The sequence below is a fragment of the Narcine bancroftii genome, chromosome 14 (genome assembly GCF_036971445.1).
Source record: "Narcine bancroftii isolate sNarBan1 chromosome 14, sNarBan1.hap1, whole genome shotgun sequence".
Lineage (NCBI taxonomy): Eukaryota > Metazoa > Chordata > Chondrichthyes > Torpediniformes > Narcinidae > Narcine > Narcine bancroftii.
This window is the reverse complement of record NC_091482.1, coordinates 43,478,011-43,495,626: the sequence shown is the minus strand read 5'-3', so window position 1 is coordinate 43,495,626 and position 17,616 is coordinate 43,478,011. Positions and strand designations below refer to the sequence as shown.

General features: G+C 54.6%; 1 protein-coding gene across 2 annotated transcripts in view; it reads left to right on the top strand.

Moving 5' to 3' along the window:
• Positions 1-17,616, top strand: part of rab27a (RAB27A, member RAS oncogene family) — a 141,660-nt gene that overhangs the window by 35,010 nt on the left and 89,034 nt on the right. The window contains exon 1 of one of the 2 annotated variants that reach the window (XM_069910639.1): positions 11,223-11,247. The exons of the other annotated variant lie outside the window; for it this stretch is intronic. The gene's annotated coding sequence lies outside the window, so the exon portion shown is untranslated. Of the gene's footprint in view, positions 1-11,222; positions 11,248-17,616 lie in introns of those variants that run through there. 2 annotated transcript variants of the gene reach the window in all.

The window sequence follows — 17,616 nt, the reverse complement described above, 5'->3', positions numbered from 1 at the left end:
GCCACCAGGGTGTGAGCCCAACGAGGAACCCTGGCTCCTGACCCAACCGTGAACTTTCTGTATGGGGGCTGCCTGATGTGTGGAGATCACCAACTGTAGATGTCTGATCAGCTTTGAACCCCCTTGTCCTGTGAGGGAACTGTGGGAGACTGTTGGTCACTCTCTGGGTGGCCGTGGGAGGACTGCAGGCCTTGAACTTGGACAGTGTGCAGCCACAGTTTCCACAGTCACTCATTAAGGGTTCCTGTGAATCTGGGTGTGGAACTGCTTCATGTGATTGGGCTTGTTGTTGAGGAGTTGGATGGTGGAGGGGTAGCAGCTGTTCCTGGATGTGGTGGGGCGAGTCTTGTGGCACCGATACCTCTTTCCTGATGGCAGCAGCGGGAACAGAACATGTGCTGGGTGGTGAGGGTCTTTGATGATTGCTGCTGGGTCAAAGACCCTTCGTCAGATCGATTGTATATAATTGGACTAGTTTTCAAACTGTACCCATGGACTTGGTGTGATGGCACCTCTGGTGTGGACCCGCGGGACATAATCACAGTGCTGCCCTTTGGTGACCTACTGCCCAGCCCTGCTGCTGAGGGCACTGTACAGGCTTTAAAAGACCACAGGTTCTGCACCCAAGATGGCAGTGCCTGTATTTGGCAGTTGCCTCAAGGGATTGCAGACTCCGGGGGAGCAGTGGACTGGCACAGGCCTCCAGAAATGGGAGGAACACTGCCTGCACCCCCCCCCCCCCATCCACCCTGGTTGAGAAGGAGAAGCAGAGATGACGACCCCAAGGACAGTGACCATGGTGGCGGACCAGCTGAGGGCCCCACACAGGCGGTGTGCTGTTGGTGACTGTGGGCAAGGAGCCCACACGGGCTGCAGGCGACGAGGTCGAGGGACTCATCAGGCTGCAGGGGGGGATGGAGGCTGGCTCGTGGGATCCAGGTATCAAGGCCAGGGTTCGAGAAGGTGCTGAAGGCAAGAAGGGCTCCCAAAGGTCCCTCTGGCACTGAAGGCTTCCTGAATGTGTCGGAGGTTTGGATCTGGGCTCAGGCTGTCAATCAACAGGAGTCTGCAGATGCGGGAGCAGTGGATGTGAATCCACAGACACTCAGTGACTCTGTGCAACTCTCTTGCTTCTCTCTCTCTGACTGGTTGGGGTGCTGGGCAATGATGATGCTCACGGCGAATCTTTGTCCCCCTGATGGTTGACTAAATGCAGTTTCGTGTAGTTATTACATGACAAATGGTGTTGAATCTAAATAGCTGGGTTAGAGAGCAGATCGGTCGGTGTTACCATAATCACAACACCTCTGGTGAAGAAACTGTTCCATCTTGTGCAGTCTGTTCTGAATCCTGTGCACAGCGGGAAACCTGTGAATGTGACCTTGAACTCCACATTTTGTTTATTACATTGAAACTAATGGCCTATTTCCTGATGTAAAACCTCCTTTTCCTGTCTGCCAGTGGCCCCATATCTGATAGGAACATTCTGGAGAGAATAATTTAGTCCTAATCTAAGGAAAATATTTGCCGGTTCCATGAGCATTCTTGAGAAAAAAGAGCCTTTTTTAAACGAACACTGATGTTTGCACCATGACTTCAATAAAGCCAGTGGGCGATGGTAGCAACAGATCAGGAACTTTAATCCTTCAGTCAAACAGGAAAGGGTGTGATTGTAGTTCAGTGCACAACGACTGAGTATCTCCAGCACTTATTTCAAAAAAACACTTGTTACATTCAACAAGTTCCCAACCTGATCAGCACTCCTTGTGGGAGAGGTTTTCCAGAATTCTTTGACACGACTCTCTTCATATTTTGAGCAGGGGGAAAGGTTGGTGGGGGGGGGGAAAGAGAGAAGTGGGGTATTATTTTCAGTGATCATGCTTCCAAATTTCAAGCCCACTGGACACTAACGTACACCAATACGGTTTTTAATTTTGCCTCAAGTCGGAAGATTTTTGGACATCAGTCACTGAATTCCAGGTGATCAGTTACTGCTGGTTATGAGATGAAAACACAATGTTGGAGAAGCTCAGACACTGTTTTTCATACAGCAAAGATAAAGATGCATAACCAACATTTCGGGCTTGAGCCCTTCATCAAGATAACCAACAAAATGTCGGCAGGCGCCCGAACTGGGCTCAGTCTGAAATATTGATTGTGGATCTACATAAAGGACACTGTTTGACTGGCTGAATTTCTCTTGCATTGTTTTTATTTCAACCATGGTGTCTGCAGACTTCTGTGTTTTACCTGCTGGTTATGAACCTGCTACACACCAAGTGATCACTATTCCCAAAACATAACAGTGGCTAAAGGTCGACCATTCTTCAATAACCGTATTGCATTCAGTTCTGGTTGCCTCATTACAGGAAGGATGTGGAAGCTGTGGAGAGGAGATTTACCACGATTTTGCCTGGATTGAAGAACGTGACAGAGCTTGGGCCTGTCTCTGTAGTGACAGAGGATGAGAGGTGACATAGTAGATGGGCTTGGACAGGGTGGACAGCCAGCATCTTTCTCCTGTAGTGGCAAGGCCAACACCAAAGGGTATCTGGTTAAGACGAAGGGAGGAAAGTTTAGGGGAGAGGTCAGGGATAAGGTTTTTAAACACAATGCAGGGTGAGGGTCTGGAATGCACTGCCAGGAGTGGTGGTGGTCTGGTACCACAGGGATGTTCAAAAGACTCTTAGGCACGTGGAAATAGAAGGCTGGAGGTGTGAGGGAAGGAAAGAATGCGTGGCTATGGAGTAGGTCGGCATTACGTTGTGGGCTGAAGGGCCTGAAATGTGCTAGAATGTGCTAACGAGGAATGCAGAGCAGAGAGCTGAGCATGTTGATGTTCTGCTTGTCTCTGTTGTATAAGGGTCATTGTCATATATACTCTATTGGCCAAAATGAACATTATTTTGGTCTTGCTTAAAGATTTATTTTTCTGAGTGGGCTTTTTATTTTTTCCCTTTCACCCATCAAAACCAGCCTGACCATTTTTGGACCAATCCCTACCTTTCCAAGTGCTGCACGATCCCACTGCTCAATTCTCTTCCAATGACCTCCCTACCGTCGATGTTGCACTGACGGGCTTGTGGCCACTGAGCTTATTTCTGCTCTCCTTGAATAAAGGCTCCACTTGTGTTATCTCAGTCTCTCACCTCGCCTGTCAGAGATAATTAAAAAATCTCTATTGGGGTTCCAATATCATCGCCCTCCTCCCAGCCTTGAGAGCATCTCCACAGCTTCCAAGCATCTGTCCGGATGCACAGAGATGTCATTGACATTTGGCAGGGTTTCACCACCCCATCCCTACAATGTCTTTCTCTGGAGTAAATACTAATGAGAAATATTCAAGCCCTCCACCGTGCCCTTTGTGCTCCCTCAATGACCTCTGCCTCCTTCGATTGTACAGGCTCCTGAAGATCCCACTGTTTTCACATTTTAATTCCTGGTATGTGCTTCCTATTTTGACAAAGGTCCCCTGGACTTTTCATCCTTGTGGAGACACAATGACCCTGAACTCTCTCTCTCTTGAATGATTTCCACTTGTCCTTTGGAGACATCCAACTTTTTGTTTAGAGTTTATATAAGTTTTAAGAAAATACAGAATTTAGTACTCAATTAATATAATAACAATAATACATATGAATGTTTTTCTAAGTTTTTATACTCAAAGGTCCAAAAAAAATGAGAGTCCCGCTTCTCCCAGCACCCCCTCCCCAGATTCTGGAGACAACCACTTCTCATCTCCTTTTGACAGGCCTTGCCTTACCACATTGGAGTTGGCATCTTTCCTGGCGCAACTCCTTGGGTTCCGGACAATCCTCATTCCTTTCCATAATTACCTCGAAAGAAGATCACCATTTCCAGAATCTTCTCCCAATGACTGGCTCCATTCCCGAAGAATAGTTCCAGCGCTGCTCCTTGAACTATCAGAGAACTATCAGAATCAGGATTTATTGTCATGAACAAGTCACAAAATTCCAATGACCTCCCTACCGTCGATGTTGTGCAGTAGCGCCAGGGTGAAAACATTTATATAAACCACCTTACAAAAGCACGATAAGTCAAAGTGCGGCAGTGTCTTTGGTTCATTGATTATTCAGGAATCTGATGGCAGTGAGGAAGAAGCTGTCCTTGTGCTGTTGAGTGCTCGTCTTCAGGCTCCTGCTCCTTTTCCATGATGGTAGCAGAATGAAGGCATGGCCTGGGTGGTGGTGGGGGTCTTTGAGGGTAGAGGCAGCTTTTTTAAGACATTGGCTCATGTGGATGTCTGCAATGGAGTGAAGTCTGGTACCCGTGATGTCACAGGCCGAGTTAACAACCCTGTGTTTTGTGTTCTCGTCCTGAGTGTTGGCACCTCCGTACTAGTTATGTTATGTTCAGGCTTCTGCTTCCTGTGTTCTCATCGATTTAACACCTTTTCAGATTGCAAGTGTACATACCTGTTCACAGCCACAGAGAAGCTGCCCCACCCTGCACTAATTGCTCCCCCTTGCAGTAATATGTATGTCAGTAATTGGTGAAGTTTTCTTGGCCACGGTGCCTGGCATTTGTCCCTTTATCTAAACCACATACATTAATCTAAAATAGTTCTTGCCCTTGAGGTGCAAGGTTCAAGAGAATAGGGAAAATCTTGATTAATTTGTGTGAGTTTTTTTTGAGGATTGATTGATTAGACATTGCCGACATGGATTTGAAGAGTCCTGGGTGGCTCTGACATCCAGTATCATGTATAGAGTGCTGCGAAAAGTTGGTCATGGGTCATGTTAACTCTACTAGCCAGCCTCAACCCACCCTACCCTGGCCTCAACACCCCTTCTGCCACTGGATCCAAATTGCTGCCCTGGTGACAGTGCTTCCAGAACCATCCTTGCCATCAATATGCCACAGGACTGCATACTCTGCCTCCCTCTATGCACCCTGTGCCAAACTGGACTCCACCTATACGTTTACTGAGGACGTCCCTGTCGTAGGCAGGATCTCAACGCTGGAATGTAGAAGTGAGGTGGAAGGACGAGAAGCTTGGTGCCAAGGCAGCCTACCTCTCAATGTCACCAAGGAGCTGGTCACCGACTTCTGGAAGTCCTCGCTCCGCATCAATGGCGCTGAGGAAAAGATGGTAGATGGCGTTAAGTTCTTGGATGGAAATATCTCCAACAACCTGTCCAGAACCAACCACGTTGACATGATGAATAAGAAGGTGCCTCAATGCCTCCCCTCCCCTCAGTACCCTGAGGATATTTGGCATATCCCCTGCATTCACCACAGGAACCGTGTCAGGATGCATTGCTGCATGAGGTGGGATCTGCTTCGCCCAAGACTGCAAGGAATGGCAGCAGATGCAACTCAGACCATCTCGTAGCTCCTACCCTCCAACAACTCAAGTCACACTTCCTGCTGCCTGGGAAAAGCTGCCAACATAACTCATCCCATCTCCCTTCTCCCGTCGGGAAGAGGATCAGGCATCATGGAGGCCTGTTTCTTTCCTGCTGTTATCAGACTCCTGAAGAAAGGTCAGACAGGGGAAATGCTGATATCTCTGGAGCCTTAACTCTGTACCTGGGGGAATGCAAATCGAGCCTGTTCGTGGAACATCGGAGCACGTGACATTGAGGTTCTCTGGTTTCCTTCAACGGGCTTTGCTCCTTCACTAAAACCAGGACGCAGTGATAACACTTAGCAGTTTGAGTGTGCTTCCTGGCAGCAGAGATGTGTGTATTAATGCATCGGGACAAATCCAGGCATGAAGAGATCGCAGTGTGGTTCAGTTCACTGCAGATCGAGAGGCCTCACTTTGCTGGAGTTTCCAGAACTCCAATCTCTAGCCCACTCACTGGTGCAAGCAACTTATGGGAGGAAGATGATGAAAAAGAGATTCCTCGTGACTTTCAGAAGGTGGGGCGCAGGGGGGATGTGTACGGGGGACATGTAGAGGCAATGTGTTCAGGGAGGGAATGTAGAAGCGATGTGTATGGGGGGACATGTAGGAGCAATGTGTACGGTGGGGGTGTAGGGGGGATGGGTACGGGGGTGTGGGGGGAGTCATGTATAGGGGGTGTAGGGGGATGTGTATCGGGGTGTGGGGGGGAAGTGTGCAGGAGACGTATGGGGGATGTGTAGGGGAGGCATGGGGGGAGAGGTGTACAGGGGGCGTTGGGGTGTAGGGGGGATGTGTACAGGAGTGTGGGGGACGTGTACGGGGGGTGTGGGGGGGACGTGTATGGGAGGTGTGTAGGGTGGACCATACGGGGGGTGTGGGGGGTGTAGGGGGATGTGTAGGGGTCATGTAGGGGGGATGTATGCGGGGGGTGTGGGGATGTGTGCGAGGGGGGATGTGCACGGGGGGTATAAGGGGGATGTGTGTGACGGGGGATGTGTACATGGTGTGTGGAAGGGGCTGTAGGGAGATATATGCAGGGGGTGTAAGGGGGATGTCTACGGGGGTTGTAGGTGGTCCCATACGGGGGTATAGGGGGTTGTGTACAGGGGGAATGGGTGTGGGGGTGTGTGTTCGGAGTTGTATATGGGGTGGTGTAGGGGGGGATGTGTGCGGGGTAGGTGGGGGGGGAATGTCGTCCCATGATTAACTCACCCACGTGGGTGAAGCGCCTGTAGTCTGGGTGTCCAGGGTGAGATGCCAAGCCTCGTCAGTTGGTTGGTCAGTTGGCTGTATGTGGAAGGGGCAGCCAAGCAATGTGATGGGACCGTACCTTCAAACGGCTCTGATTGGAGATGTGGCGTGATCAATGACCACCCGCAGACATGGAGCAAGAGTCGAAGGCTTTATTGATCAGAAGACCCAGACATGCCTCTAGATGGCTGCTGCTTACGTCCAAGGCAGATATGAGTGAGGAGACTAGGGTTCTCACCCTTTATTAGGGGATCTTATAGGGAGGGGCTACAGGTACAGAAGATGGCCCAGCCAGCCTGGCCCCCGTGAGGACGTGCCCAGCCCCTGTGAGGACGTGCCAGGCCCCCGTGAGGACGTGCCAGCAGTACTGTGTTCCACCACACATTCCAGCTCTATCTGGACTGTTCCCCCTGGGCAGGGGCCTCGCGTCTGTTTTTCCAGCCGCCTTATCTACATGTGTGTTTGTCCTTTAGTTGCTTGATGGAGGGTGTAAGCCCGCTGATGCCGTAACTACATGACTGCGTGCAGCAGCTGTTGTGAAGATTAGAGTTAGCACTGTCTGTGTTTTAATATGGTTTAATTTCACGAGGTTAGCATTAAGTTGTTTGTGACTTTGTGAAAATGATTGCAAAGCCTACTTGGAGGCTTGATTTAACTCGCTGGGGAGTGAGATCTCCTTCCCTGGGGAACACTAGCCACTCATCCCAGGTTTGTTTCCACACTGAATATCCATGTAAAAAATCATGGTCATTCAGACAGCATTGAAACATATTTGCTTTCTTAAGAAGTAAATCACAATGTTGCCAGCAGGATCACAGAGCTAATATTTGTTGTGTGTTGGTTTTAATGTAGATATCCAGATGTGTGTTGTTTTTGGTGAATCTGCCACACAATGAACAGCCCTGGGGCTGGTTCTGAAGTGAGGTAATTAGTAAGTGTTCTATCAGCAGCGAAAGGAGATCACTAACCTCTCGCAGATGGTGCAGGGCCGAGGTCTGCATCAGCTTGAAACAGTCCGAACACTGCTGGAGACCCGCTCACAGGAAGCGGGTGTTGGCATCCCGTGAGGGAGCCTGAGGGCGAGTAGGGCCTGAATGGCCTTGGGTGTTAGCAGCTGCCTGCCCGGAACCAGGAGTCCGGGGTCACCGCCGGAACTGCCCGGAACCAGGAGTCCGGGGTCACTGCCGGAACTGCCCGGAACCAGGAGTCCGGGGTCACTGCCGGAACTGCCCGGAACCAGGAGTCCGGGGTCACTGCCAGAAATGCCTGGAACCAGGAGTCCGGGGTCACTGCCGGAACTGCCTGGAACCAGGAGTCCGGGGTCACTGCCGGAACTGCCTGGAACCAGGAGTCCGGGGTCATTGCCGGAACTGCCTGGAACCAGGAGTCCGGGGTCACTGCCGGAACTGCCTGGAAGCAGGAGTCCGGGATCACCGCCGGAACTGCCCGGATGAAGGATGTGTGGCTACAGAGTTTGGGGAAGCGAATCCATGGACACATGGTGTCTTGGAAAGACTCCATTTTGCTTCTCTTCCTCTTGTTGGTGGAAGCACTGGGGCTGGTGGGGCTTCTGTGTGTCTTCAGGGCAGCAGCAGTTAACACAGTTTGTGCATTATTACACTTTCCGTGTAAACACATGACAATAAAGGGATCTTAAGAAATGGGGCCCTTGCAATGAGTTCAAATGCACCAATGACGATGGACAAAGTCACCTTTTATATTGCTCATCTCCTATGAAGCAATGCCTGTAACTCATACAAGGCTGGGCTGCCTCTGTCTTCCACAGTCGATCCTGTACGCCAACCTCCGTCTTCTCCCTTCTCCTGTGGCATCGAGAAATGCCTGCTTTGGGTACTTGATGCTCAACACCCACAGAAAATCCATTTCATTGTCAAACCCCTTCTCCTGACGTCCTCCGTGATGTCGAGTCTCCAGCCAGAGCCTTTTGCTACCCTCTTCCATCCTTGCACTCTGGAAAATGTCTTTATGCTGAAGATAATTTCCTTTGGAAAATTTAAATGTGGATGGGTTAACAATGAAACAAGAATAAATCTGAACAATGAATGGTGACCTTGTTTCGACACACAATGTGTCTAGAGAGCTCTGCAGGATCTTTCACGAAATTGGAAGAACTCAGCAGGTCAGGCAGCATCTGTGGGGGGATATTACTCGTCAATGTTTCTGATCAGGACCCCGAACCGAGGAGTTCAGAACCTGGGGTGGGGGTGACTGTCAATTTCCAAAAGAGAAGGGGGTTGTGCAGGATTGAATGGAGGAGCAGGTTCTCTGTTGGAGAACTTGTCACATTACACTGTAGGCCTGTGAACCGTCAGGCATTGGTCGTGCTCAGAGCCGAGTCCATCGATTTTTGATTGTAGAGAGGTAGGCAGTGGTTCTCCACCTTCTTCTTCCCACTCACATCCCACGTTAAGTAATCCCTCTGCCTTTGGTGCTCTGTGATTAGTAAGGGATTGCTTAAGGTGGGATGTGAGTGGGAAGGGAAGGTTGAGAATCACTATTGACCCAATTGTTACTGAAATATTTTGCTTGAGAAAAATTGTCATTGGCCCATTTCCTTTGGAGTTATGAAACTGTGCACATAACGAGTCAAACAGTAGTTTTCAACCTTTTTCTTTCCACCCACACCCCACTTAAGCAACTCCTTACTAATCGCAGAGCACCGATGGCAGAGGGAATACTTAACGTGGAATGTGAGTGGGAAGAAAAAGGTTGAGAATCACTGTGTTAAGGTAGAAGATGAATTTATATTAATCGGCATGGTTACTGCAACTCTATTGCAGCGCCAGCAACCGGGGTTCAAATCCAACCCTGTCTGAAAGGAGTTTGCACGTTTTCCCCGTGACATGCATGGGTTTCCTCCAGTTTCTTCCCACCCTTCAAAAATATATGACGTCGGTAGGTTAATTGGGCGGCTCGGATTTCAATGGCTGGAATCAATTGTGTTGTGAATATCTGAGTTGGACGGGCAGTATGGGCCAGATTTGCTGCATCCTGTATCCTTGTTAGACTGCTGGGGTGTGGGGGCTTCCATTGACCTGATGTGGTGCTGGTCTGGTTTTGAATACACTTCACCCTTGCATAAAGCTGTGGAGGGGGCAAGGGATGTGAAATGTTCTCCTCATTTACAAACGCTGATTATAATATGGAAGAAAGGCAGGAGGTGGAGTACTTTGCCAGGGATAGATGGGAAATTATTCAGCAATTTTGATTCATGAAGACGTGTTTGTACTGGTGCATCTGATCTCTCCAGTTTCTGAAACCTCTCTCCTGGAAACCTCTCTTTCCATATCCCTGCCTCCTTTTCTCCAGCTCCCATGCCTTTTTGTTCTAAGAGAGAGCCTCTCCCACCCCCTTGGCCCTCTCCCACCCCCTTGGCCCTCTCCCACCCCCTTGGCCCTCTCCCACCCCCTTGGCCCTCTTCCACCCCCTTGGCCTTGTCCCTCTCCCACCCCCTTGGCCTTGTCCCTCTCCCACCCCCTTGGCCTTGTCCCTCTCCCACCCCCTTGGCCTTGTCCCTCTCCCACCCCCTTGGCCTTGTCCCTCTCTCCCACCCCCGTGGCCTTGTCCCTCTCCCACCCCCTTGGCCTTGTCCCTCTCCCACCCTCTTGGCCTTGTCCCTCTCCCACCCCCGTGGCCTTGTCCTTCTCCCACCCCCTTGGCCTTGTCCCTCTCCCACCCCCTTGGCCTTGTCCCTCTCCCACCCCCTTGGCCTTGTCCCTCTCTCCCACCCCCGTGGCCTTGTCCCTCTCCCACCCCCTTGGCCTTGTCCCTCTCCCACCCTCTTGGCCTTGTCCCTCTCCCACCCCCGTGGCCTTGTCCTTCTCCCACCCCCTTGGCCTTGTCCCTCTCCCACCCCCTTGGCCTTGTCCCTCTCCCACCCCCTTGGTCTTGTCCCTCTCTCCCACCCCCGTGGCCTTGTCCCTCTCCCTCCCCCGTGGCCTTGTCCCTCTCTCCCACCCCCTTGGCCTTGTCCCTCTCCCACCCCCTTGGCCTTGTCCCTCTCCCACCCCCTTGGCCTTGTCCCTCTCCCACCCCCTTGGCCTTGTCCCTCTCCCACCCCCTTGGCCTTGTCCCTCTCCCACCCACTTGTCCCTCTCCCACCCACATCCCTCTTCCACCCCCTTGGCCCTCTGCCTCTCCCACCCCCTTGGCCCTCTCCCTCTCCCACCCCCTTGGCCTTCTCCCTCTCCCACCCCCTTGGCCCTCTCCCATCCCCTTGGCCCTCTCCCACCCCCTTGGCCCTCTCCCACCCCCTTGGCCCTCTTCCACCCCCTTGGCCCTCTTCCACCCCCTTGGCCCTCTCCCACCCCCTTGGCCCTCTCCCTCTCCCACCCCCTTGGCCCTCTCCCACCCCCTTGGCCCTCTCCCACCCCCTTGGCCCTCTCCAACCCCCAACATTTCTTCATGTCCACCCACGACTCCAGTCTGAGCTCCTTCCTCCCCCCCACCCTTTAATTCCGGAGTCGACCCGTTTTTCCACATTCCTGATGAAGAGCTCAGGCCTGAAACATCCTGCCTTTTTACTTCCCCTGGATGCTGCTATTTCTCCAGCAGTTGGTGAACTGCAACACCTGCTGATATTCAGCTTTAGCTCCCTGAAGGTAAGTTGGTATCCGAGCGGATGAAGGCATTTAAGGAGAGCAGAGAAGTTGAGGGGGAATATCTTCCCACAGATAAAACAAGTGGTACAGCCAAACCAGGCGGATGTGCCCCAAGCACAGGAACAGGCAAAGGAAAGTTTGTGTCGGGTACCGGGAGGTGAATTTTCATTCTGCTCTCTGCTTCTTTAAAAGTGGTGGTAGAGGAAATGGAAAAAAGTTAAAGCAAAGAATAAAATGTTTTATGAGTAGGAATCAAGCAAAGAATTACTGTGTACAGTCTTCTCCTGAGACCGGGGGAACGGGAACAGACGGCATGGCTGAACCGGGGGAATCGGTAACAGACAGCATGGCTGGACCGGGGGAATTGGTAACCAGATGGGATGGCTGGACCGGGGGAACGGGAACAGACGGGATGGCTGGACCGGGGGAACGGTAACAGACGGCATGGCTGGACCGGGGGAATTGGTAACCAGACGGGATGGCTGGACCGGGGGAATTGGTAACCAGACGGGATGGCTGGACCGGGGGAATTGGTAACCAGACGGGATGGCTGGACTGGGGGAATTGGTAACCAGACGGGATGGCTGGACCGGGGGAACGGTAACAGACAGCATGACTGGACCGGTGGAATTGGTAACCAGACGGGATGGCTGGACCGGGGGAATTGGTAACCAGACGGGATGGCTGGACTGGGGGAATTAGTAACCAGACGGGATGGCTGGACCGGGGGAATCGGTAACCAGACAGGATGGCTGGACTGGGGGAATCGGTAACCAGACGGGATGGCTGGACCGGGGGAACGGTAACAGATGGCATGGCTGGACCGGGGGAACGGTAACAGACGGCATGGCTGGACCGGGGGAATTGGTAACCAGACGGGATGGCTGGACTGGGGGAAATCGGTAACCAGACGGGATGGCTGGACTGGGGGAATTGGTAACCAGACAGGATGGCTGGACCGGGGTAACGGTAACAGACGGCATGGCTGGACCGGGGGAATTGGTAACCAGACGGGATGGCTGGACTTGGGGAATCGGTAACCAGACGGGATGGATGGACTGGGGGAATCGGTAACCAGACGGGATGGCTGGACTGGGGGAATTGGTAACCAGACGGGATGGCTGGACTGGGGGAATTATAACCTGACGGGATGGCTGGACCGGGGGAATTGGTAACCAGATGGGATGGCTGGACCGGGGGAACGGTAACAGACGGCATGGCTGGACCGGGGGAATTGGTAACCAGACGGGATGGCTGGACCGGGGGAATTGGTAACCAGACGGGATGGCTGGACCGATGGAATTAGTAACCAGACTGGATGGCTGGACCGAGGGAATTGGTAACCAGACGGGATGGCTGGACCGATGGAATTAGTAACCAGACTGGATGGCTGGACCGAGGGAATTGGTAACCAGACGGGATGGCTGGACCGGGGGAACGGTAACAGACGGCATGGCTGGACCGGGGGAACCTTAACAGACGGCATGGCTGGACCGGGGGAACGGTAACAGACGGCATGGCTGGACCGGGGGAACGGTAACAGACGGCATGGCTGGACCGGGGGAACGGTAACAGACGGCATGGCTGGACCGGGGGAACGGTAACAGACGGCATGGCTGGACCGGGGGAACGGTAACAGACGGCATGGCTGGACCGGGGGAATCGGTAACCAGACGACATGGCTGGACCGGGGGAATCGGTAACCAGACGGGATGGCTGGACCGGGGGAACGGTAACAGACGGCATGGCTGGACCGGGGGAACGGTAACAGACGGCATGGCTGGACCGGGATAACGGTAACAGACGGCATGGCTGGACCGGGGGAATCGGTAACCAGACGGAATGGCTGGTCCGATGGAATCAGTAACCAGACGGGATGGCTGGACCGGGGGAACGGTAACAGACGGGATGGCTGGACCGGGGGAATTGGTAACCAGACGGGATGGCTGGACTGGGGGAATCGGTAACCAGATGGGATGGATGGACCGGGGGAACGGTAACAGACGGCATGGCTGGACCGGGGGAATTGGTAACCAGAAGGGATTGCTGGACTGGGGGAATTCAAACCAGACGGGATGGCTGGACAGGGGGAATTGGTAACCAGACGGGATGGCTGGACTGGGGGAATTGGTAACCAGACGGGAAGGCTGGACCGGGGGAACGGTAACAGACGGCATGGCTGGACCGGGGGAATTGGTAACCAGACGGGAAGGCTGGACCGGGGGAATTGGTAACCAGACGGGTTGGCTGGACTTGGAGAATTGGTAACCAGATGGATGGCTGGACCGGGGGAATTGGTAACCAGACGGGATGTCTGGACCGGGGGAACAGTAACAGACGGGATGGCTGGACCGGGGGAATTGGTAACCAGACGGGATGGCTGGACCGGGGGAATTGGTAACCAGACGGGAAGGCTGGACTGGGGGAATCGGTAACCAGACGGGATGGCTGGACCGATGGAATCATTAACCAGACGGGATGGCTGGACCGAGGGAATTGATAACCAGACGGGATGGCTGGACCGGGGGAACGGTAACAGACGGCATGGCTGGACCGGGGGAACGGTAACAGACGGCATGGCTGGACCGGGGGAACGGTAACAGACGGCATGGCTGGACCGGGGGAACGGTAACAGACGGCATGGCTGGATCGGGGGAACGGTAACAGACGGCATGGCTGGACCGGGGGAACGGTAACAGACGGCATGGCTGGACCGGGGGAACGGTAACAGACGGCATGGCTAGACCGGGGGAATCGGTAACCAGACGGCATGGCTGGACTGGGGGAATCGGTAACCAGACGGGATGGCTGGACCGGGGGAACGGAAACAGACGGCATGGCTGGACCAGGGGAACGGTAACAGACGGGATGGCTGTACTGGGGGAATCGGTAACCAGACGGGATGGCTGGACTGGGGGAATTGGTAACCAGACGGGATGGCTGGACCGGGGGAACGGTAACAGACGGCATGGCTGGACCGGGGTAACGGTAACAGACGGCATGGCTGGACCGGGGGAATTGGTAACCTGACGGGATGGCTGGGCTGGGGGAATTGGTAACCAAACGGGATGGCTGGACTGGGGGAATCGGTAACCAGACGGGATGGCTGGACTGGGGGAATTGGTAACCAGACGGGATGGCTGGACCGGGGGAACGGTAACAGTCGGCATGGCTGGACCGGGGTGAACGGTAACAGACGGCATGGCTGGACCGGGAGAATTGGTAACCAGACAGGATGGCTGGACTGGGGGAATCGGTAACCAGACGGGATGGCTGGACTGGGGGAATTGGTAACCAGACGGGATGGCTGGACCGGGGTAACGGTAACAGACGGCATGGCTGGACCGGGGGAATTGGTAACCTGACGGGATGGCTGGACTGGGGGAATCGGTAACCAGACGGGATAGCTGGACTGGGGGAATCGGTAACCAGACGGGATGGCGGGCCTGGGGGAATTGGTAACCCGACGGGATGGCTGGACTGGGGGAATTGGTAACCTGACGGGATGGCTGGACCGGGAGAATTGGTAACCAGATGGGATGGCTGGACCGGGGGAACGGTCACAGACGGCATGGCTGGACCGGGGGAATTGGTAACCAGACGGGATGGCTGGACCGATGGAATCAGTAACCAGACTGGATGGCTGGACCGAGGGTATTGGTAACCAGACGGGATGGCTGGACCGGGGGAACGGTAACAGACGGCATGGCTGGTCCAGGGGAACCTTAACAGATGGCATGGCTGGACCGGGGGAACGGTAACAGACGGCATGGCTGGACCGGGGGAACAGTAACAGACGGCATGGCTGGACCGGGGGAACGGTAACAGACGGCATGGCTGGACCGGGGGAACGGTAACAGACGGCATGGCTGGACCGGGGGAACGGTAACAGACGGCATGGCTGGACCGGGGGAACGGTAACAGACGGCATGGCTGGACCGGGGGAACGGTAACAGACGGCATGGCTGGACCGGGGGAACGGTAACAGACGGCATGGCTGGACCGGGGTAACGGTAACAGACGGCATGGCTGGACCGGGGGAATCGGTAACCAGACGGAATGGCTGGTCCGATGGAATCAGTAACCAGACGGGATGGCTGGACCGGGGGAACGGTAACAGACGGGATGGCTGGACCGGGGGAATTGGTAACCAGACGGGATGGCTGGACTGGGGGAATCGGTAACCAGATGGGATGGATGGACCGGGGGAACGGTAACAGACGGCATGGCTGGACCGGGGGAATTGGTAACCAGACGGGATGGCTGGACTGGGGGAATCGGTAACCAGACGGGATGGCTGGACAGGGGGAATTGGTAACCAGACGGGATGGCTGGACTGGGGGAATTGGTAACCAGACGGGATGGCTGGACTGGGGGAATTGGTAACCAGACGGGAAGGCTGGACCGGGGGAACGGTAACCAGACGGCATGGCTGGACTGGGGGAATCGGTAACCAGACGGGATGGCTGGACCGGGGGAACGGTAACAGACGGGATGGCTGTACTGGGGGAATCGGTAACCAGACGGGATGGCTGGACTGGGGGAATTGGTAACCAGACGGGATGGCTGGACCGGGGGAACGGTAACAGACGGCATGGCTGGACCGGGGTAACGGTAACAGACGGCATGGCTGGACCGGGGGAATTGGTAACCTGACGGGATGGCTGGGCTGGGGGAATTGGTAACCAGACGGGATGGCTGGACTGGGGGAATCGGTAACCAGACGGGATGGCTGGACTGGGGGAATTGGTAACCAGACGGGATGGCTGGACCGGGGGAACGGTAACAGACGGCATGGCTGGACCGGGGTGAACGGTAACAGACGGCATGGCTGGACCGGGAGAATTGGTAACCAGACGGGATGGCTGGACTGGGGGAATCGGTAACCAGACGGGATGGCTGGACTGAGGGAATTGGTAACCAGACGGGATGGCTGGACCGGGGTAACGGTAACAGACGGCATGGCTGGACCGGGGGAATTGGTAACCTGAAGGGATGGCTGGACTGGGGGAATCGGTAACCAGACGGGATAGCTGGACTGGGGGAATCGGTAACCAGACGGGATGGCGGGCCTGGGGGAATTGGTAACCCGACGGGATGGCTGGACTGGGGGAATTGGTAACCTGACGGGATGGCTGGACCGGGAGAATTGGTAACCAGATGGGATGGCTGGACCGGGGGAACGGTAACAGACGGCATGGCTGGACCGGGGGAATTGGTAACCAGACGGGATGGCTGGACCGATGGAATCAGTAACCAGACTGGATGGCTGGACCGAGGGTATTGGTAACCAGACGGGATGGCTGGACCGGGGGAACGGTAACAGACGGGATGGCTGTACTGGGGGAATCGGTAACCAGACGGGATGGCTGGACTGGGGGAATTGGTAACCAGACGGGATGGCTGGACCGGGGGAACGGTAACAGACGGCATGGCTGGTCCAGGGGAACCTTAACAGATGGCATGGCTGGACCGGGGGAACGGTAACAGACGGCATGGCTGGACCGGGGGAACGGTAACAGACGGCATGGCTGGACCGGGGGAACGGTAACAGACGGCATGGCTGGACCGGGGGAACAGTAACAGACGGCATGGCTGGACCGGGGGAACGGTAACAGACGGCATGGCTGGACCGGGATAACGGTAACAGACGGCATGGCTGGACCGGGGGAATCGGTAACCAGACGGAATGGCTGGTCCGATGGAATCAGTAACCAGACGGGATGGCTGGACCGGGGGAACGGTAACAGACGGGATGGCTGGACCGGGGGAATTGGTAACCAGACGGGATGGCTGGACTGGGGGAATCGGTAACCAGATGGGATGGATGGACCGGGGGAACGGTAACAGACGGCATGGCTGGACCGGGGGAATTGGTAACCAGAAGGGATTGCTGGACTGGGGGAATTCAAACCAGACGGGATGGCTGGACAGGGGGAATTGGTAACCAGACGGGATGGCTGGACTGGGGGAATTGGTAACCAGACGGGAAGGCTGGACCGGGGGAACGGTAACAGACGGCATGGCTGGACCGGGGGAATTGGTAACCAGACGGGAAGGCTGGACCGGGGGAATTGGTAACCAGACGGGTTGGCTGGACTTGGAGAATTGGTAACCAGATGGATGGCTGGACCGGGGGAATTGGTAACCAGACGGGATGTCTGGACCGGGGGAACAGTAACAGACGGGATGGCTGGACCGGGGGAATTGGTAACCAGACGGGATGGCTGGACCGGGGGAATTGGTAACCAGACGGGAAGGCTGGACTGGGGGAATCGGTAACCAGACGGGATGGCTGGACCGATGGAATCATTAACCAGACGGGATGGCTGGACCGAGGGAATTGATAACCAGACGGGATGGCTGGAC